This window comes from Carya illinoinensis, chromosome 8 (genome assembly GCF_018687715.1).
Source record: "Carya illinoinensis cultivar Pawnee chromosome 8, C.illinoinensisPawnee_v1, whole genome shotgun sequence".
NCBI classification, from domain to species: domain Eukaryota; kingdom Viridiplantae; phylum Streptophyta; class Magnoliopsida; order Fagales; family Juglandaceae; genus Carya; species Carya illinoinensis.
Window position 1 is genome coordinate 35,739,364 of NC_056759.1, and position 22,449 is coordinate 35,761,812.

At 36.1% G+C, this 22,449-nt stretch overlaps 1 protein-coding gene across 1 annotated transcript in view; it reads right to left on the reverse strand.

Annotated features, from left to right (window-relative positions):
• Positions 1-22,449, reverse strand: part of LOC122319131 — a 210,960-nt gene that overhangs the window by 171,338 nt on the left and 17,173 nt on the right. The gene's annotated exons all lie outside the window — the stretch shown is intronic.

Below are 22,449 nucleotides of genomic sequence, written 5' to 3' on the forward strand. Positions count from 1 at the left end.
TGAATAGAATAGATATTTAAAGGGTTGAATCTTCTTATTTTGAATTTGAATTCTTTCTTTCTTCCTTCCTTCCATTGAATATCCAATTGGTTGTCCAAGAGGGCTTTACGTCTGAGCAAATGTATAGGATGAAGTTAAGAGCACTCACAAACCAATTTACAAATAAATTCAAGGTTTCTAGCTACTTTGAAATTCAAGAATAGATGTCATACAATGTGCAGTTGGTAGCCCAAGAACATTGACCAACTAATCGACCAAGTTTGATTGTCCTACATTTTTTATCTGTTTCAAAAGTAATCGCAATTGACAAATAGAGTTCAAGAAGATTAAAAAAAAAAAAAAAAAGGTGTATCATTATGATCATAAAAAGGAGAGAAAAGAAAATAATAATATATCAATAAAGAGCACTTCCAAGTCTTTGACAAGATAAAAGGTATCCAAAGAATTTTGATGGGTACCAAAATGCCGCTTACACTCAGCTTCGTACAAATTTGGAGCCCATGTTCCCTCATCCATATATTATGCAACTGAAGATTGCCTCATATGCACATCAGGAGCCAATAAACAAGAGTCCAAATACAAATGGATGCATATGTTCAAGATGCAAATTCAGTCAGAGGTGTAGGAATGATAGACCAGCAAAAGAGTATCGAGACGAAACTGGCACAGGCACCGCTTCAGTTGGGCAGGTAGCCTGATAATGACGTGTCTTGTCTTTGTGCAGTAAAGCATCGGCAGCATATGTAGAGTATAAACCACCCACTTGATCAGTTTCTATCCGATGTAAATTGGCACTCTCAATTGGGTGCGTACCACCAATAGGATAAGAACTTGATGAAACACCATAATGATAACCATGGTATGGATCCTTTGTATAGGGGCCTGAACCAATAGCAAGTGTTGCAGTTGCAATAGGTACAATGGATGGCGTTTCACGTCTAGCACCAAGACCATAAGCATGGTACTCTCTCTCATTCAAGTAGAGAGAATCGGCATGAATAGTCTCTCTTTGTGTGGAGACAGCATTTATATGTAAAAGGCCAAGTTGTCTTAGAAGTGCTCTCCCACAGGACCATAAGCTCGATAGTCCTTTCCAACCGGGACCATAAGCTCGATAGTCCTTTCCAACCGAGTAAAAGTCCCGAGGAGTCTCCTCTCTTGGTAGAGTTGCCATGTCTCTGTATACAAGACACTGATGATCCCTTTCTTAAGATGGCAACTGAAATATGCTAGAATCACCATTTGTATAAGGATCCCTAGCAAGTGTTTCCTTCTGATAACGGGGCCACACTTCTCTTACTCTTTCATGAACTTTCCTGTCAGCAACTCTAGCGACTTAAGGAGAGTAGATAGGCAACACATGAGTTGAATGAACTTTAGCCAATCAAAAGAGTTTTTTAAGATTCCTAGCCTGAAGGGAAAAATTACAAAAATTCTGAATGCTAATATTTCAAAAGAAACAATGACCCAAACTACTTTCGAAGTGTGTAAAATAGAAAGGCTATGGATAGGAATGCTTTGCAAAACATGCTTTAAAAGTAACAGCCGAGAGCCATTTGAAAGCAATTGGGTCTTCCAACCATCTATTCGATCTCTAACTTTCTTAATCAAGCCTTCAAAATGTGCCACCAGAAGTCTTCCCGAAACAATGAGAACACCCAAATAATTAAACGGAAATCATCTTTCAGTAAATTCGGTAATTCTCAAAATCATTCTACGCCAAGATAGAGACATTTTTTTTTTAACATCAAACCGCTGAGTTTTTCTTTGTTCTTCTCATCATCTGAGAGGATGTTTGGAAATAAAATAAGATGAAAATTTTGTAAATCAGAGCCATCATGTTTTTGTTTGTTCTTTTTGACTCTCAGTACTGCCGTCTGACATTCGAGGCCTCCTTGTTTCTCTCTTTTTGATTGTGGTTTTCCAACTCAATCATATTCTCTTGGTTATTATCAGGCTAATGGCTCTTCTCCATATGCTCTTCATTAACGACGTTCTTCTCATTGCTTTCTCTAGAATTCAGTTCTTTAACCTCTTCTCTCCACTATTACAGCTTTCTATGTTGCCCTTCAATACATGCTTATTATTCTCTTTTCATTTCCATTGAGTCTGTGGACAACCTTTATCTTTTCTGGAGTTTAAGAGGCTTCTTTGCAATTTTTGATTCGGCCTTTAATGATTTCAAAGTTTTCTTTTTTGGTGACTCAGGCCCAATAGATGCCTCTTTTTCCTTCCTTTTATAATCTAGTTTCATAGGTGCCTCGACAGGTGAGTCTGATCTATTTTCGTTATCTTCTTATTTCTTCGTGTTAGATTCTGATTCAGTGGGTGCTTCTGTAGGAGTCTCTGCTTCCTTGTTTCTTTCATGTTCCATATTACACGATCTTACTTATCAAAAAAAAATATTCCACAAACCAAGATGCTGCCTGATCAAGATGTTTCCCAGCAAGCACGTTACCAATGAAAAGATTTTTCTTCGTTATCTGCTAACCAGAAGCAAACCGGATTAAACAATTAGGATAGGAGGAAACAAAAAGAGAAGAAAATGAGAATAAGAAAGTCAAATGCTTTTAGTTAACTGGTCATTTTTATCAAGGCTTCATGGACTTGTATTTAATTCTTCAGACATTCGGATTCAATTAAATTGGTTAAAAAAAATCAAAAACTTGAAAAAACAAGAATGCATTATGTGTTATTGTATTAGAAAATAAAATGGCTTTTCTTTTCTTTTCTTTTAAACAAACCCAGTTAATAATTTCCATGAGATTAAAAGACAAAAAAACAGAGAAAAAGGAAGTTCCAATTAAAACCCTGAGACGGAGAGGATAGGAAGAGAGTACCTGGCGAAGTAGAGTGAAAGAGAGAGGGCGACAGTAAAGAACGAGAGGAATGATAAAGAGAACCGTACAGTAGATCTTTCTTTCTCTCTCTCTTTTTTTTTTTTTTTGGTAATGGTACAGTAGATCTGAAGAAGTGTTAATTAATATTATATTATATATATTTTTATGCAATATTATTTTATTTATGAAATGAATATATTGCCATCCTCTATATCCATGGTGTCTTTTCTTTTAAAAAAAAATTAAATGATTAAAATATTTTTTTTTGTTAATAGAATAATGATAATAATATACTTACAATTTTTTTTTATCGTCGAAAGGAGTTAGGTAAAACTTAAAACTCAAGTAAATTATTTTTTGATATCTTTTAATTAGTAACACACTTTTTTTTTTTATATATTTTTTTAACAATATTAGATATAGTTATAAGATATATAAGTCTCGCGCATATTGTTTTTTTTAAAAAAAAGTGAAATTCAACATTAAAAAAAGTTGAATTTTTATATGGATCATATATTTCTTAAACTTTTTTAAAAAAGAGTGCATAGGATTTATAAATTTTAAAACTGCATAAATAATTTCTATTTATAAAAAATAGAACAGACCTTGTTACTTAGCTTTCAATTGTCGTTTAATCTAACCGAAAAATCAACTTACAATATTTTTCAAATAGAAGTTTTGAAAATTATAAGTTCATTTAGGACAATGAATTTGAAGATGCTTAAAAGTTTAAAAAAGTGTATCACATGAATTGATTGGGATAATAATAATAATAATAATTCTTGATACTTTGATCTCAAAATAATAATAATAATAATTCTTGATACATCGTACCATTTACTCTGTTTGTTTGATAAAATCTCATTCAATTTTAACTGTCAAGATAGTTGAAGAATAAAATAAAATAAAATCGGTAGCCATGTCCCAAAGGAAAATACAATGTGTCATTGACTCATTTTCACTTAATTTTCAACTTCTAAAGGTCCCAATATACATCTTTTAAAGTAAGAATAGCACTTGGTTTTACACAAACCTTCTAAACAAATTTATTTATTGTACATGCAGCAGGAGGACGACCAAAAGTCACACTTCAAAAGACTTGCATGTTTAGGTAATCGGTTAAAATGAAAATTTTGTGAATAATAATGAAATAGTTTGTAAATAGTAGTGAAATGATTTGAATTAAGATGTTTTATTGGATTTTGAAAAAGGAAAAAGAAAATTTTGAATAAAAATATTATAAAGTCATTTTTTAATATTATTTTTATTTTAAGATTTTGAACAAATTGTATTGTCTTTTGTGTTTTGTTTAAAAGGGGGAGAGTATTTATGTCTTCACATGCTGAATTATCTAATGAAATCTAACATGAAGAGTAGGGGTGTGCATCCGGATCCAGATCCGGGTATCCGGCCATAACCGGATCCGGATCCGGATGTCAAAATCCGGGCGGTTATCCGCCCGGATTGAACCCGGACTCAATCCGGGCGGATAACCGGATTCAATCCGGATATCCGGATTTTTTATTTTTTTTGGCTTTAATCCCGGATATCTGGGTTTTGGGAAAAATTCAATCCAGGATAGCACTTTTTAAAAAAAAAAAAATCTGATCTCATATTTAAATCACCCATATTTTTTTTTAAAAATAATTAAAACACTTTAAAAGAATTTTCTAAAAAAATTAATTGAAGAACAAAATAAATAAAAATGCAAACTAGATAATATTGTTGTTACATCACAATGCAAAACATAAATTTACAAAGAACAAAATAAATAATAATACATCACATCTAATTAAATCAACACAATATAAGAACTCTTCACATCTTGAATCTTGAATTTGGGGGAAAATTTGATTTCTTTCACCTTGATCTGGTAAATGGATGGCCTGTAATCAACAAATTAAGAAGCAAAGGGCTTAAGCACAGGTATTATATTGAGAAAGCATTGGACTTCACAATATATATTTACCAACATTCTCAATTGAAAATATAAGTGAGAACCAGGGAAACTAAAAAGGAAATAAGGAATATATTAGTGGCAGATAAGAACCATTGTTTTGATCAAGATTATGCTAAAAGTATGAAGAAAATAAATCTTTTTTTTTATAAGAACAAAATAAATCTTAAGAAAGTAATACCTCCTTTCATTATCGGGACATGAAGCATTTCTCATCACAGAAAAGCAAGTAGAAAATTCCTTGACAACCAATTAAGATCAGTTCCCATGCATGCCTAAATAAATATCATCAATTCTCGGATGATTAAAAATTTAAAAGGGAAGGTTTTTTTTTGGCAGTATGATCAACTCCAAATAAAAGCAGATAGTGATCTATCTTCTTAATTACCTAATCCTGGTTTGTTTGTGGGAAAACACCACTGCCAGCACTAGCAGTATGATCAAGATGTGCTTCGAGGTATGGTTCCTGGAAATCAATGCCTATATATTGGGTTGCAGCCACATTCATCAAACACCATTAACGAAGGAAGAGAAAGAAAAAAAGAAGTCACTAATTTTCTAAGGCATAAATTAATAATCACTGTGCCAGAATTGGGTTTTATTTTACAAATATGATTTTTTAAATAATGTCTTTTCTTTCTTTCTTTCTTTCTTTCTTCAGGCAATGAAATCTACGCGTGGTGTTCAGAGAAGTGGCATAATTATTGACACAGAAACATAGATTTGGTTTTCACAGCAAACCAAGAAAACAAATTGAACCGTGTAAATCAAACACAAATCCAAATAGACCCAAGTGAAAATCAAACACAAACCCAAGCGAAAATCAAACACAAATCCAAACAGACCCAAGTGAAAATCAAACACAAATCCAGGAAAAATGAATCCAACTAAACTGAGAGAGAGAGAGAGAGAGAGAGAGAGAGAGAGAGAGAGAGAGAGAGAGAGAGAGAGAGAGAGAGAGAGATTAACATACCGTAGGTTTCGGCTAGGGTTTTGGATTCAACAAACTTGAGATTAATAAAAAAAAAAAACCAAACCCAGATCTACACCAAAAAGAACAGAAACACCAAAACTCAGATCTACACACACAAACTCAGATCTACACACACAAACTCAGATCTACACACACAAACTTAGAGCTACACACAAACGCAGATCTATAAACACAAACTCATATAGCAACAGCCAACGAGTAACGAGAAACTATCCGTAAGCAAGTAACGAGAAAAACATGGGAGAGGATATACAAACATAGAGAGAGAGAGAGAGAGAGAGAGAGAGAGAGAGAGAGAGAGAGAGAGAGAGAGAGAGAGAGAGAGAGAGAGAGAGCGAGAGCATACCGAGTAACGAGAAAAACTTGGGAGAAGACGGTAGCCACTATAGTCACCGACGGCCCAGTTACCGGCGGCGACGGATCCATGAGAGCAAGAGTTATGATTTCGCTGGGGGGGTGGGGAGAGGATCGTCGAGCTCTCTGTCTGGGTCCTCGTGATTATCGTGTGAAGTCTGAAGTGTTGGTTTGTTTTTAAAATTAAAACCGGTTACGGATATCCGGTTATAAAACCAGATCCGCACCGGGTCCGAGCGGATAAAATTTTTTTCTTATCCGCCCGGGTGTAATCCAGGCGGATAACCGCCCAGATTCACCCGGTTTCCGGATTTCGGATCCGGACCGGACAAAAATCCGGTCCGGATGAACACCCCTAATGAAGAGTATTTATGTCTGAGCTCAAGCAGTTTAGCTTCCCTGCCTTGCCCCCTCCATCTATGAAGCTGCCTTGGACCACTTGACTAGAATCACCTTCAAATATTAACTAGTCTAAGCCAAGATCTTGACAAAATAAAACAACAGTGATTAAGCCCCAAGCTTCAGCAATTGTAGGATCTACATAATAACATGTAGGCTTCATCAAACTCGCTAAAACAGAACCTAAACAATCCCTTAGCACCACTTCAACTCCGATGTAGGGGATTGAAAACAGCCTTCATGCAGAAAAATAGTCCTTCTAAGCAACAGCAGACAACAGTTTTTGCACAAAAACAGCCTGGCCAATGGCAAGAAAACTGCACCTTCCACACAAGAGTGAAGGCAGGAGAATTCCTCCTCACTTCCCAAACATGACCTCAAGTAGTTTGTAAAAGAAATAGACTTAACAACAAACTATATTATATCCTATAGGAACCAAAATGGTGAAAAAAACAGTACTATTATAAAACTCATAATCAAAAGGCCGAGATCAAATGGTCAAATTATAATCAGAAGATTATAATTCAAATCAATACAATGTCAATCCTTTTTTTTTTTTTTTTGGCATTCTCTCGTACATAGAAGAGAGATTTGAATGTAAAGAAGGCATAATACAACGAGCAACCATAATTAAACTATGTTTTATTTCACTAACATTAATGGGAATGAAGGGTCCTTTGCCCCCCTGACTTCAAACCATTGGATCTACCAATTCTGCATTGACGTATATATTAACCATCCAAAAGGTTAATTTTTTATGTTCGAACAATTACCCAATAATGTGCGAATGAAACATTCAAACGTCAACTCACAAGCATTCACGTTCGAACGTAAAAATAAAACATTCAAATGAAAATAATTGAATTGTCTTGATGCAAAATAGAGGAAAATTGTCTTTGCAGTCTTGGATGAGTCTCGCTGCAAATTGGCAAAGATGTAGTCTGATTTATGATTCGGAAATAGAATTGTAATAATTCATTGTTATAGAGTTTTATGTATCTGCATATCGCTAGTAGATAGTTGTTCTCCCTGTGTACTTGTCCAAAGTTGATAAAGATTGGTTCTTCACCATACAAGGGAGTCAATGATGCAGTTGCTTCTAAGACTTTATTCCTTGGATGAATTGAGGCTGAATGGAATCGAAGCATCGTCTCTTTTGTCACCAGTGGATGCAACACTTGGTTCAATAGAAAGAAACCTGCAACTTGCTGCTGCTCTAAGAAGGCCTGCTGCCTGGAATGTGCTTGGCTTTAGCCCACAACAAGTTCTATATTTTTCTCTGGGGCTGCTGTTTCTATGGACACTGGATTTAGTAATTCCGTTCTCTCTCTCTCTCTCTCTCTCTCTCTCTCTCTACCCAAGACCCTTTTCTGAAACTATGTTCCAAGGACTTGTTTTATTATGAAATTGTGTGTTTTTGGTTGAGTACCAATATGTTGTGTTATTCTTGGAGGCACTTAAAATTATTTCATTGGCCGACTCACCCACTCACGTGTTGCTTAAATCACTAACAGCGGAGACAAGGTCGAATTGTCTTTACCATACTAATACTAGAATCTTACAATATTGGTTGTTTCTAGGTCTCTTTTGATGGAGGTGTTGGTAGCTTGGTTCTTGATACAATTGGGCACACATTTAGTCAGAAGTACCACAATAGGGTTGTTCAAGTAAGATACCTCTCTCTCATTGTGTGGCAGTGCATTGCATTTGTTCATTATGTTTTTATAGGAATAACTGTCCAATAACACTATGCTGAGACCATTCTACATTTATTTGGTGATGACATTCTTGCTATGTTCTTGTTTCAAAGGCCATAACATGTTCAGGGCTGCTTTGTTCTGTAAGATTATCGTGTTGTATGTTCATTACGGTATTACCTATCTTCTGATAAGTTTTAGAACTGTTGGTTATGTCAATATGGACCTCATGTGCAGCATGAAGCTGGCCATTTCTTAATCGCTTACTTAATGGGCATTCTTCCCAAAGGATACACACTAACTAGTTTGGAAGCTTTGAAGAAGGAAGGATCTCTAAATGTTCAAGCTGGGACCGCTTTTGTGGATTTTGAATTTGTTGAAGAAGTGAGTTTGTTTTCTTTAATCTTATATTAATTACATAATTTCTTATGTTCCTATTCTATTTTCTGTCTCGCTGCTATTTTTGGTTCTATTAAGTTACATACTTATTTTATGGAAGGTCAGGTTTCATTTCATGTTCCTTCACAACTAAAGGCACCTGATGATGCCATGGCTCTGCTGCTTTTATCCAGAACCAATTGCTATGAATCGGATCTGACTTTGTAGCAGAGCTCAAAGCTCTTTTGGGTCTTGTCACAAGTTGACTTGAGGGAGTTATTGTCAGCAGGTCGAGCCTGCTACTCAACTCGTTAACTTTGTCGACACAAAGTTATATGATAACATCCAGTCTTTCCATTTCGGCAATTTGATATATAATTTATCCTTCATGGGCGTTGATAAGATCTTGTAGCCATCGAGGTAATGGAGTTGTGTCCCTTACACAATTGGCGGTATACCTAATAGTAACAAGTATGTTGGATGCTGTCATGGTATAATTGATCAAACAATAAATAATAGAACTTTAGATACAGAGATTGTGGCATTTTTTCTAGAATAAAAAAGAAATCTTTATACCAATATAAACAGTGTTGCCATCTTGTTACTGAATGTTACCTCCCCTTCCATGTCATGCATTCTTACAGCATATATATATATATATATAGACATGCCTGTAACATATTTCATTTAATGTTACTCTTAAAAAATATTTAGTCTTTTTGATTGAAAATAATGAGTTTTATCTCCCTGGAAACAAATCCTTTTGTTTTTCAGACACTGAACAGATTCTCATGTATAGCACTGGCGGGTGTGGCGGCCGAGTATCTTTTATATGGAATTGCTGAGGGAGGCCTTGCTGACATTAACAAGGTTTGTACTAGTTCTTACTTATTTGACATAGTAAGCAAATTATACATATTATTAATTGAACTTGATTGTCAATGATGGAACAGTTGGACATGCTACTCAAAAGCTTGGCCTTCACACAGAAGAAAGTGGATTCCCAAGTCAGATGGTCTGTACTGAATACAGCCCTACTTTTGGAGCTTGCCGTTATTCCACCCATTTCTTTCTAGTAAGGGGCAACAGAACTGCACAATTTCTGTCTGTTGGAGATGAAAGAAATGGCAGGTAACCCTTTTCAAGAATATAGGTGGCACTTCAACCTTTGGCACTTAAAAATGAGAAATATTCAACTCCTACACAATACTAAAAGGCAACATGTCGCTTCATACAACCTCATTAGTCTCCAATTTACTAATATTCCGTTAAAATATCTAGCTTGACTAAAACGTTTACTGCAGTCTTAAATTTAAGAAGTTGGTTACTATGTGGGGTATCAATTTAGTGAATCAAAACATCATCGTTTATCTATACGCCAAAACACATGGCACCCCGACCATGCCATCCATTCCTGATTCTGAGAAACTAGTAATAGGCCAAACATTTAAATGACAGAATATCAGAGGCAACATTGCCCTGCATGCCCCACATGCTTCATTTATCAAGCGAAACTCATAGCTTTAAGAGCGTTAAGGATGTAACATTTCAGAACCTTTGAAATACACACAAACCGATCCTCTACCATGCAACGAAAACTACTTCTTTGATAATTTTAAACATATATGTATTGAAAACAAAACAACAACACTAAACACGAATACAAAATATTTATTATTTTATTATTTACTCTTTCTATATAACCTTTTTTTAATCAAGTTTTGTATCTTGCATTTGTATAAGAATAGTATTACAGGGAATGAACAGTCACTACCTCGACTCGGGTGAAGCATTGCTGGAGCCCCCGAGACCTATAGAAGAATTCAACGGCATCGTTGTGGCCGGCATTGTTGTTGTTGGTAGCTGTGGAGCTATGTTGGACCTAGGGTTGTAAATGAACCAGTCTTATCGATAGCTCGCTCGGTTAAACTCGAATTGAACTCGACTCGTGAAAAAAAAAAAAAAGCTCGTTCGTTAAAACAAATACTCACTCGATTTGTAAATGATACATACTCGACAAAACTCGACTCGACTCGACTAAGGCTTGTGTAGGCTCGCTCGTTTATGCTCGAGTCGACTCGTTAGCTCGACTCGATTAAAACTCATTCATATATTGATAAATATATACATACACCTATGCATGTATATATGTATTAGCTAATAATATAAGCATACCATTTTTATAATTAAATATATAATATGTATTCTAATTACTTATGTCTATATAGTAAATATACTTCATAGGTATATTTTATAATTTGTATAATAATTAGTTGATAAAATTTAATAATTTCATATACTAGTATGTGGGAACCATATATGAAATAGATATATTCTATTATATTAAGTGTATGTATTAGTAATATATATAGGCATATAATATATAGTTATTTTGGATAAATATCAACTAATTAAATATTATCTATTTATAAATTTTTTAAAATTTTTAATTTAATAGAGGTTCTACTTGTTAGTTGTATAAATTTAATATTAGTTCTTTTTTATTTATTTATTTAATTTATTAATTATTAAATTTTATTCAAAAAAAAAAATTCAAGTTCGAGCTCGAGCTCGAGCTCGGCTCGACTCGAACTCGTTTGTGGGACGAGCTCGAGTTGAGATTTTAGCTTATCGAGTCGAACTCGAACAAAAAATTAAAAAAAATCTCGAGCTCGAGCTCAAGTATTTTGAGTCGAGCCGAGCTCGGCAAGCTAAAACTCGGCTCGGCTCGGCTCGATTACAGCCCTAGTTGGACCCCACCCACGACTTGCTTTCCTTCTTCCACATCCGAAAAGTAGTTCCCTATCTATCTTTGTCTCTCTCTCTCAAGCCCAAATGAGATTCCTTTTTTGTTTTTGTTTTGTCTTCTCTATTTAAAACCCTAGATAAATTATTTACTTATCCTTAGAAAAATTTTCAGAGCTCTTCAAACTCAACCTGTCCTTTGTATCAAAACATACAGAAAGGAATATTTTTTATGTGTTTGGATCGCAACCCACTTTAGAGAAATCGTGTGTGTCAAGGATTGTGATTGTGGAGGATTGTCTCTATCTGCTCTGCTCTATTTATTATTAATGGAGAACAAGCAGTTTCCTACGAATACGATGGAATGTTTCCTTCCTCCCTTCCTTGCAGGAACCTACGAAATTGCAGCATCTTTTACAAAGTAGGAGGTGTTTTCTTCACAAACACAACAGTTGTTTCTTTCTTAGGACTCAACGAAATGCGGTTTCCTTGACAACTTTTTTCCCCCCTTCTAGCAATTTTGCGTTAAAAACCAAAACAGAGAAAACAAAAAGAGGGACGAACCCAAAAGAAATTAAATTGTTTATGAGTTCCGCTTTGGAACGGTCCGGCTAGTTTTGAGCGTTTAACAGCCCTCAATCAAAGGGCAACACGTCAGTAAGTTTACACTAAAGAAGATAAAATCAAAGCACTCGATAATTCCTTATTTCACTATCTTTGTTCATCCTCCATCGCCCATTCATCAAATCAACTAAAAGAAATTGGATTTTCACACAAAGCAACTCAAATCACAGACCCAAACATGCATCAAATAATCACAAAACCAATTAAAATCACCATTTGTTTTGAACAAAAAACCAGAGCATCAAAACAGCGATGCAACCTCACTGTCTGAAGCCATTCAAGAACAACCACAACATCACTACTTCTCTCTCTCTCTCTCTCTCTCTCTCTCTCTCTCTCTCTCTCTCTCTCTCTCTCTCACCTCGAATCGATTCTGTCTGGGATTTTTTGAACACGACGCTACTTCCCATTGCTCGGCACCACCGGTGGCAAGCCGCGGTTCACCACTTTGCACGGAACCCTCCAATTTTTTAAAGCAAACTAAGAGTCAATTCAATACAAATTGTGTATGAAAATTTGATACAAATATGATCAATAATAGGTGAAAAACTCGGTGAGAAAAATGCGATTGAAAACCGACATCTTCAGAATCAAAAGGCTGCTCTTCGTGTAATTGTAGAATCATTTTTGTGGTGTGGTGGGATATGTATAACCGGAGATGGTGGCTGACGGAACTGTTGGCGCCAAAACTAGTGGCTGACGGAACTGGCGGCCACGGATCTGAAATTTGTGAGGGGTCATTCGACTGGGTTGAGTTTCTGAAAGAGATCTACTTCGCAGGGTGCGATCGACTGGAGTGCCATCGATGGGCTTAGCTCCACATGCATCACCTACCTCAATTTTTCAGTCGACACCGGGGCTGTGAAAGGGGAGAGGTTTGAGGAGCAGATTATTCTAAAAGAGGGGCTGGTGGGATGGGTTCGCCTCAAGGAGGTTCAGTGGGTGAGGGGTTCCAAGAGAGGGTGGGGGCAGGGCTCGACGCCAGCTTGAGGTGATGGAGGGAGGGCTCGACGCTAGTGCTAGGTGGTTGCGAGAGGGGGCAGAGGCGGAGAAGCATTTCGCCTGGAGAAGGGAAGAAGATTTCTGATGGGATAAAATTAGTCTGTGGTGCGGTTACAATGTTGATAAAATGGGACTCATACGTGTCATTTTTTCATTGAAGGGCTATTTTTTAAAGAAAAATAGATGGATCGGTTCAAAGTTTTTCTCATTGTTTATTCATAAACTCATCATTCATTTGCGTCTTTTCTGCCGACTTGGAAGCAACATTCAGAGTTTTCAAATTGATGAACACTGGACATAGTTTAATGGCAGGAAATAAATAAATAATGATAGAACTTTTAAAAGAACCTTGACTGACTATGGTAGGTTGAATTCAACGTTCTATTGAACTTTCCGAATTTCAAGGGGTTGAATTCAAAGTTTTGAAAACCGGAAGGGGGATCCTACCTATGAAAAAGAGAAATGATTTGGCCACCGCTGGACATTTTTATTTTATTTTTTTTAATAATTAAAAAAAATTGCTTAATATTATTATAAATTTTTTTATATTTTTTTAAAATATTAAAAAATAATTTAAAAAAATTCAACCTAGCGGTGACTATACCAGGATGCTAGAATGCACGAAGGGTAGAGACACGAAAAGCACAAAAGTCTGAAAATTCCATTTTACCCTTCATAAAAGAATCCCTTTGCACACTAATTAAAAGCTAGGAAAGTTGGTGTGAAGCTTTTGTCTCCAACTGCATGTCGTTGATAATAACGCATATCATTTTCTTGTTTTGTCTTCCTGTGCGCATGCGTGACTTTTATTCAATGTTGTAAATCTTTAAGAAAAATTTGAGGTTGTATATAAAAATGATTTATTTAAGTTAAAAAAAAAAAAAACACTGCAAATCTTGACCATGTCTGCAGCCAAATTTTTTAAAATTGTAGAAGGCTAAAGTATACTTATACAAATGAAGATAAAGTGGATGCTATCAATTTAGTTAAAAATCACTAAATAAACATACAAATCAAGATAAAATGCAAAGAGTGATTTCTCCAAATTCAATCAGTTACCAAATGGAAAAAAGTGATGAAGAGAACCTACAGAAAGGGCTAGAGAAGGTACTGAGGATATTGGCAGCTACCGGAGCTGAAGAAATAGGAACCCATAACTGCAAAGGAAAGACCTTAAATGTGAAGAAAGCTAGTTCACATGATTTTGAGAAGTTTGTAAAAGACGAAAGTTCAAGGCAGTTGAAAGGGCTTTCAACTCCGCTATGTTCAGTGCATCAAATGGGGAGCTGCAGGGTGGGGGTTGACCCAAAGAAGTCAGTAGTGAACCAGATGGGGGAGACATGGGAGGTAGAGGGGCTTTTCGTAGGAGATACAAGTGTCTTTCCAACATCTTTAGTGTGAAAGAGATTTGACCTTTTATTGTTTTTTTTTTTTTTTTTTTTTTACTTTATTTTCCTTGTACTTATCCACTTGGCACAATTCGTGCTGTTTTGTGCTATACAGGGGGCTTCACTGTAGCAGCTCTCTGCTACGTATTTATCGTTTGTTTGGCAAGTTGGCACAAAGACATTGCGCAACAAGAAGTAATACTGCCTTTTGTTTAGGGAAGGATAAAATTAACTTATTAAATGCCTATTCATAGGTTTTCTTGCTTATATGTCATTAATCAAAAGTCAAAATAATATAAAATAAAAAATTCAAATTAATAATTATTACATTGCTGCGTTACTATTCATATACTATTCATATCGAGTTTGTTGAGTATTTTTCAAAATCGTATAACACTTTCACTTTAGAATATGGGTACAATGTAATTGAATCAGATTGTGTGTTGAACGATTGTGTGCAACTTTTTCTTTGAGAATCAACCAACGGATGCATGTGTTTCTTTCCCTCCTGCAAACTCATACATTAATAAAAAGTAATAAAAATCAACAAGACTCTGATCCTCTCTAATATCTATGTACCTTCCAAGTCATTAATGTAATGGTCCTTTTAATTTTAATTCGATGCGACAAATGAATAGAATTTATATTTGAAGGGTTCAATCTTCTTATTTTGAATCTGAATTCTTTCTTTGTTGCCTCCTTTCATAGAATATTGAATTGGTTGCCCAAGAGGGGTTTACTTCCAAGCAAATGTATAGGACGAAAGTAAGACTAAAGAGCACTTGCAAACCAATTTGCAAATAAATTTAAGGTCTCTACCTTGTAATTCAGGAGTAGATGTCATACAATGTGCAGTTGGTAGCCCAAGAACATTGACCAACTAATCAACCAAGTTTGAGAGTCCCACATTTTTTATCTGTTTAAAAAGTAATCGCAATTGACAAATAGAGTTCAAGATGAAAAAAAAAAAGGAGTATCACTGTGATCATAAAAAAGAAAGAAAATAAAATAATAATAATAATAAATCAATAAAGAATACTTCTGAGTCCCTGACAAGATAGAAGGTACCCAAAGAATTTTGATGGATACATATGTTCAAGATGCAAATTTAGTTAGCGGTGTAGGAATGATAAACAAGTAAACGAGTACCGAGATGAAACTGGCACAAGCACCGCTTTAGGCTAGGTAGCTTGATAATGATGTGTCTTGTCTCTATGTAGTAAAGCATCAGCAACATATGTGGAGTATAAACTATCCACTCGATCAATTTCTGTTCTGCGTAAATTGGCACTCTGAATTGGGTGCATTCCACCAACACGTTAAGAACCTGATGAAGCACTATAATGATAACAATGGTATAGATCCTTTGTATAGGGGCTTGAAGTAGTAGCATATGTTGCAATTGCAAAAGGTACAGTGGATGGCGTTACACATCTAGCACTGTAAGAAAAAGGAGAGGGAAAACAATGGAAGAGAAAAGTCCTATGTGTTCTATTCAATTTAGAATGAATGAATGAAAATGTTTTGTACAAAAGACAACCATATATACAGCTACATGATCAGCTGCCTATAGACAGCAACAAAACATATCACCTGTTCCACTGCTAAAAATAAAATGGCAAAACAAATAGTATTTGTACAGCTCAACAAGTAAGACAAAAAAAAAAAAAAAGTGGAAGAGAAAGGAAGGATTAATCTGGTGCGTCTCCATGCACATCATCCAGAGTAGACAAAAAACATGTAGGAACAAATATATCTTCTAGATTTTCATGATGTTCACGACAAGTAGTTGGAAGTAGACAGCCTGTAGCTTCTGTTCTAGCTTTATGACTTGTAGTAGCAGTATGAGCAGAGTGCTGCAATACCCCCCCCCCCCCCCCCCCCCCCCCCGACAAAAGGGACAATACAAATTTGCTATTCTCATCTTGAGTAAATGAGAGTTGAGAAGAGTAGAAGGAAGAGCCTTGGTGAGAAGGTCTGCAAGTTGGAGGTGAGTAGGAACATGAGAAGTAGTAATGGTTCCATCAATAATCTTATCTCGAATTAGATGACAATCTAATTCAATATGCTTGGTTCACTTATGAAAAACTGATTTGCAGCAATGTGTATGTGACTCGTGGTCGAATGTGCTTCCAAGTGTAGAAGTGTCAAGTTGTATCAAGGATAAGTCCAGGATCGTATTCCACAGGGACAATGGGTTATCAAAGCGAATAAGAAATTTGTGAGTAACAAATGAATCAAGTATGAGAGATGAAAATAGAATTCAAATGCAATGCAAAAAGATAATCGAAGTTGAAATTAGAGTTTCTAAAAAAAAAAACAAATTAACGAACACTTGGGTTGGGTATAAGACTCTCTTTATTTCGGATTCTAGGTAATTTTCTCGATTAACAATCCAGTCAAGGCATTGATAAACGGAAGATAAAAAGTTATGCTCAAGTTTTGCAATATTTTTTTTTCTAAGGGATTCTCTACTTTACTAGCCAAACACACATTAACAAACAATCGAGAGAAGCCTTGATAATTTTCAAGCTTTTGTTGTGCCTTATGTCAACAACAAAACAAGAGCAAGAGCCGCAATCTATTTTCAATTCAAATTCGACTAGTAATATAGTGAAATCATCATTCAACAACAAAATATTGCATTAAACTAGATTCTCAAAATAAATTAAGTCTCACTCCACAACCCAAGTTTTAGAAATTAGCTACACATGATATTTCTAGCAATAAAAAGTAATCTAAGTAAACTCATAACAAAATCTGAAAGATAAAGAAACCCAAAATAAATAAAAAATGAACCGAAAGCAAGAAAGAAAATTAAACGAAGAAGACGCCGCACCAGCTGAACGTAAAACTGGAAAAATAAAATGAAAAGAGATCCAACACAAGAGAGAGCTTCACGCCACAAACAAAAAAAATAAAGAGCCTCAGCCGAATAGGAATAAAGATACAGTCTGCAACGAAAGAAAGTACTCTCTGAAAAAAATCAATAAAAAAACTGCACTATCCTCTGTTGCCTTGCGTCTTAACGAAAAACAAAGAAAATAAAAATCAAAGCTGCCGCCGAAGGTCTCTAACGAAAAGTAAAGCAGAATAAAATGAAGACTACCTTACTGCTACCAGCTAAACGAAAAAGAAGTAAAGAAAATAAATAACTGTTCTGCTGCTAGCGTCTAAAACAAAAGCAAGAATGAAATTAATGTCTGAAAAACAAAACCAGCAGCTTGCTGTCTTTGTCTTAACGAAGAGAAATGAAATAAAAAAAAAAAAACTCCAAGCTCACTCTGCTGCTGTTCTATCTCTAACGAGAAGCAAAGTGTAAAATAAACCAAAACCAGCCGGCTATCTACTAAACGAAAAAAAAGGAAAGAAAACTGAAAACTCAAAGCTCTTGTTAATGCTGCCTCCAGCTTAAACGAAAGAAAGAAAGTAATAACAATCCAAGCTAAGCTACTGCTGTAGCCGAATGAAAAACCAAAAGAAACAACAAGAAAATTAAACTGCAACCTAGCGTCTGAAAAACAAAAGAATAAATACAAAACCAGCCGCCCAAGTCTTGCCCCCTGCTGCGTCCAAACGAAGACTCCCAGCCGTATAAAACAAGTTGAAAAGTAAAGAGTCAAAGATCTCCTGCTGCTGCTTTCGGTCCAGCTATCCTCCATCTCTCAGCTTAATTGACAAATTCGGTGGAATCACATGCCAAAAGCCGTCTGTCTATACGTGATCCCATGTGATCTCCTGCTGTCCAGCTATCCGAAAAAATGAAGAAGAATAAAATCTCTGCTGATCAACGTGATTTGCTCCAGCATGCAGAGTGTGAGCTGTCATTGACCTTCCATGTGCAGAAGCAAGAAAAGCTTGCCTTCCAGCAACATGTTTTCTGCATTGGTGTGCTGCTGTCCATGTGAATTTGGTCTGCATGTGTACTGCATGTGTGAATGGGTGTGAGTGCTGTCCGAATGAGTGGTTGCTGTCAGCTGTGTTGCTGAATGTGTTTGTCTGCTGCATGCTGTCCGAATGAGTGCATTTGATTGTGTTCTGCAACATGCAGGTTGTGTGCTGTCCGAATGCTTTCTTTGCACTTTTCTGCATGTGTGAGTCTTCTTCTCTTGCTGTAGTAGCTGCTGCACATGTGAGTTTTCTGCATGTCTGCATGTGTTGGTCTGCATGTTTGCATTTTTCTGCATGTGTGCATGTGATCCTGCATGTTTGCATTTTTCTGCATGTGTGAGTTGGTGTGATCCGAATGATGTTGCATTTGATCTCTATTAGATGAGATTCCATAAAACCATAATCAATTTCTCTATTTTCTCATAGGTCCCATTCTTTCTTTCCTTCCATAAATGCCCTACAATATATAAATGAAATGATATTATAGTTTAAGTATTTCAAGGGCAAATATGAGACTTTGATGTGCAAAAATATTGGCATCAATTAATTTGACATTCAATATTAGAATTTGATGCATAATTAAGTGTTCAATCCTTATTTGATAAAATAAATCACTCATTTAAACAACTTAATTATGCAATTCTAACCCTTTATCAGTATGGCTACTTGATTATCACAGAAAAGGTGTGTAGCTTGTGGATGGGGAACTTGGAGGTCAGCAAGGAGGAATTTGAGCCAGGTAATCTCAGCATAGGTTCTAGCCATAGACTTGTACTTGGCCTTTGCTGAGGACCTTGAAACTACTCCTTGCTTTTTAGATTTCCATGTAGCTAAAAGAAGGCCTTGACCAGGAGATGCTTTAAGGTACCTTAAAACTTTGTGAGCAGCTGACATGTTGGCTTGGACATGAATTGACTAAGTGTGTGGATAGCAAAACTGAGGTCAGGGGCAAGTAATTGTCAAGTATAGAAGCCTTCCAACTAATCTACAATAGATAGAGGGATCCTGTAACTCAATACCCGAGTCCTTGCTAAGCTTGAGGTTTTGATCCATTGGAATTTTGACTGGTTTGGATCCCAAAGTACCATAATCTACAAGGATTTTCAATGCATATTTACGTTGAGAAATATGAATTCCCTTTGAAGATCTTGCCACCTCAATTCCAAGAAAAAATCTGAGAGATCCAGGGTCCTTAATCTTGAAATTGTCATTGAGGAAAACTTTGAGAGCAGCTATGGGATTGAGTGAATCAGTGGCCACCAAAATATCATTGACGTATACTAAAAGAGCTGTAAAGGAGTAGTCAGTAGCTTGAATGAACAAACTATAATCAGCTCTTGATTGGGAAAAACCAAAATTCAACGACCAGGCAGTGAGTTTTGCATACCAATGCCTTGAAGCTTGTTTTAGGCCATAAATGATTTTCTGAACTTTGCAAACCTTGTTAGGTCCTCCTTTAGTATAGCCTGGTGGTTTGTTTATGAAGATTTCCCTATGGAGGAAGGCATTGTTTACATCAAATTGATGTAAATGCCACCCTTGAATTGCAACTATGGAGAGAAGACAATGAATAGTTACCATTTCAGAAACTAGTGAGAATGTTTCAGTATAGATAATTTCCTCTTGTTGAATGTAGCCTTTTGCTACCAATTGTGCCTTTAATCTTTCAACACCACCATCTGAGTTAAGTTTAACTTTGTGCACATATCTGCAGTCTATGGGTTGTTTACTGAGAGGAAGGTCTAAAAGAACCCAAGTATTGTTTTGATCCAAAGCATCTAATTCATCATCCATGGCTTTGCACCAATCTGGATCCCTAACTGCTTGGGAATAGGAGGTTGGCTCACACATAACATATAGGGATGAAGAAAAAGGCTTGGAAGGAAGGGGTGAAATGTTCATAAGTGAGATAGTTATGTAAGGGAAATAAACAATAAGAAGAAGAAGAGTTTACCTGAGCCATTGATTGTGATCTTGAAGACAAGGCAGCCTGTTGACAGTGGAAGTCCCTCAGATAAGTAGGTGCAATCCTAATTCTTACTGAACTTTGAAGACAAGGTGATGTAGTGGGAGAAGCTAAGCCTAAAACAGGTGCAGGAGGAATGTAGGTAGGATTGGATGGAGGTGAGGGAAAAGTGTTGGTGATGGATGACTCAACAGGTATGTTGGTTGAAGGTGAGGGAGAAGTGTTGGTGATGGGTGACTCAACATGTATGTTGATTGAAGGTGAGGGAGAATCAATGGATGGGGAATGTGTAGCAGGGAAAGAGGAAGAACTATGGATAGGTTTTGAAGTGGGTTCTGAAAGAGAAAAAGGAAGAATAGATGAAGGTTGAGAAATAGAGGGAGGTTCATCAGGGTGAGAAGCATAAAGACAAGGAAAGGATTCCTCATAAAAAATAACATTTCTAGAAACAAAGGTGGTGTGTGACTCAAGGTCAAGCAACTTATACCCCTTAACGCCGAAAGGATAGCCTAGGAAAATGCATTTTCTGTCCCTTGGATCAAACTTCTTACGACCATGGGATAAGGTAGTTGCAAAACACAAGCATCCAAAAACTTTTAGATGATGGTATGTAGGTTTAGTTGAAAATAAGAGCTCATATGGAGTTTTATTGCCAAGGAGAGGGGTAGGTGTTCTATTTATAAGATAGATAGCTGTTAAAATGCAATCATTCCAGAAATGTAAAGGGAGACCTGATTGAAAACGCAGTGCTTAATATTAAGAATGTGTTGATTTTTCTCTCAACAATGTCATTTTGTTGAGGTGTTTCAACACAAGAACGTTGGTGTATAATTCCTCTTTGATTAAAAAATTCAATCATTTGAAACTCAACCCCATTATCACTTCTAATGACTTTGATCTTAGTGTTAAACTGAGTTACTCCCATGTTATAAAAGGATTCAATACAAGCTCTAGTTTCTGATTTTGCATGCAATAAATAAACCCAAGTAGCCCGTGACAAGTCATCTACAATGGTCAAAAAATACCTAATTCCATCATAAGTAGGTATGGAACATGGCCCCAAAATGTCTACATGCACCAAATCAAAAATGGAATTTGACTTGTGATGGCTAATAGGAAAGGGAGTTCTGTGTTGTTTAGCAATAGGACAAACTAAACAAGGGGAAATTTTACTAACATTGAAGCCATCTCTTACATTTGGATCATCAATTAAAACCATTTTAGCATTTGAAATATGACCAAGGTGACAATGCCAAAGGTTAGAGTTATTGCTGCTGGTCATGACAGAAGCGCTAAGAAACTTAGATTTAAGAGATGAGGCAGAGAGGGCCTTGGTGAAAGCATCTAGGGAAACAACCACTGGCAAGAGGTGAAACAACCAAATGCCTTCCTTCTTTGCTCTCTTTTTGTTTGTGCTTTTCCAACTCAATGATCTTCTCTTGGTTATTTTCAGGCTGATGGCTCTTCTCCTTATGCTCTTCATCATTGACGTTCTTCTCATTGCCTTCTACTCTAGAATTCAGCCTTTTAACCTCTCCTCCACCATTGTTGATTTCTATGTTACCCTTCAATACATGCTTATTATTCTTTCTTTGTTTCCACTGAGCCTGTGGACCACTTTTATCTTCTTTGGAGTTCAAGGATTTACTTCCAAGAGGCTTCTTTGCAATTTTTGATTCAGCCTTTAATGATTTCAGGGTTTTTTTTTTTTGATGACTCTGGTCCAGTAGATGCCTCTATTTCCTTCTTTTTATAATCTGGTTTCATAGGTGCCTCAACAAGAGAGTCTGATTCGTTTTTGTTATCTTCTTTTTCCTTCATGTTAGACTTTAGTTCAGTAGGTGCCTCTGCAAGAGTCTTTGCTTCGTTATTTTTTTCCTATTCCATATTCCATTAACCAAGAGGCTGCCTGATCAAGATGTTTCCCAGCAAGCACGTTGCCAATAAAAAGCTTTGTCTTTGTTTTCAGTTAACTTTAAGCAAACTAGATTAAACAATTAGGATAGGATGAAACAAAAACGAGAAGAAAATGAGAATAAGAAATTCACAAGTGTTTAAATTAAATTGGTAAAAATAAAAGTTTAAAAACTTGAAAAAACAAGAATGCATTATGTATTAGTGTACGGAAAAATTGTTAGTGAAAAGAAATGAGAGAGAGAGAGAGAGAGAGAGAGAGAGAGAGAGAGAGAGAGAGAGATCCCCAGAAGCATCAAT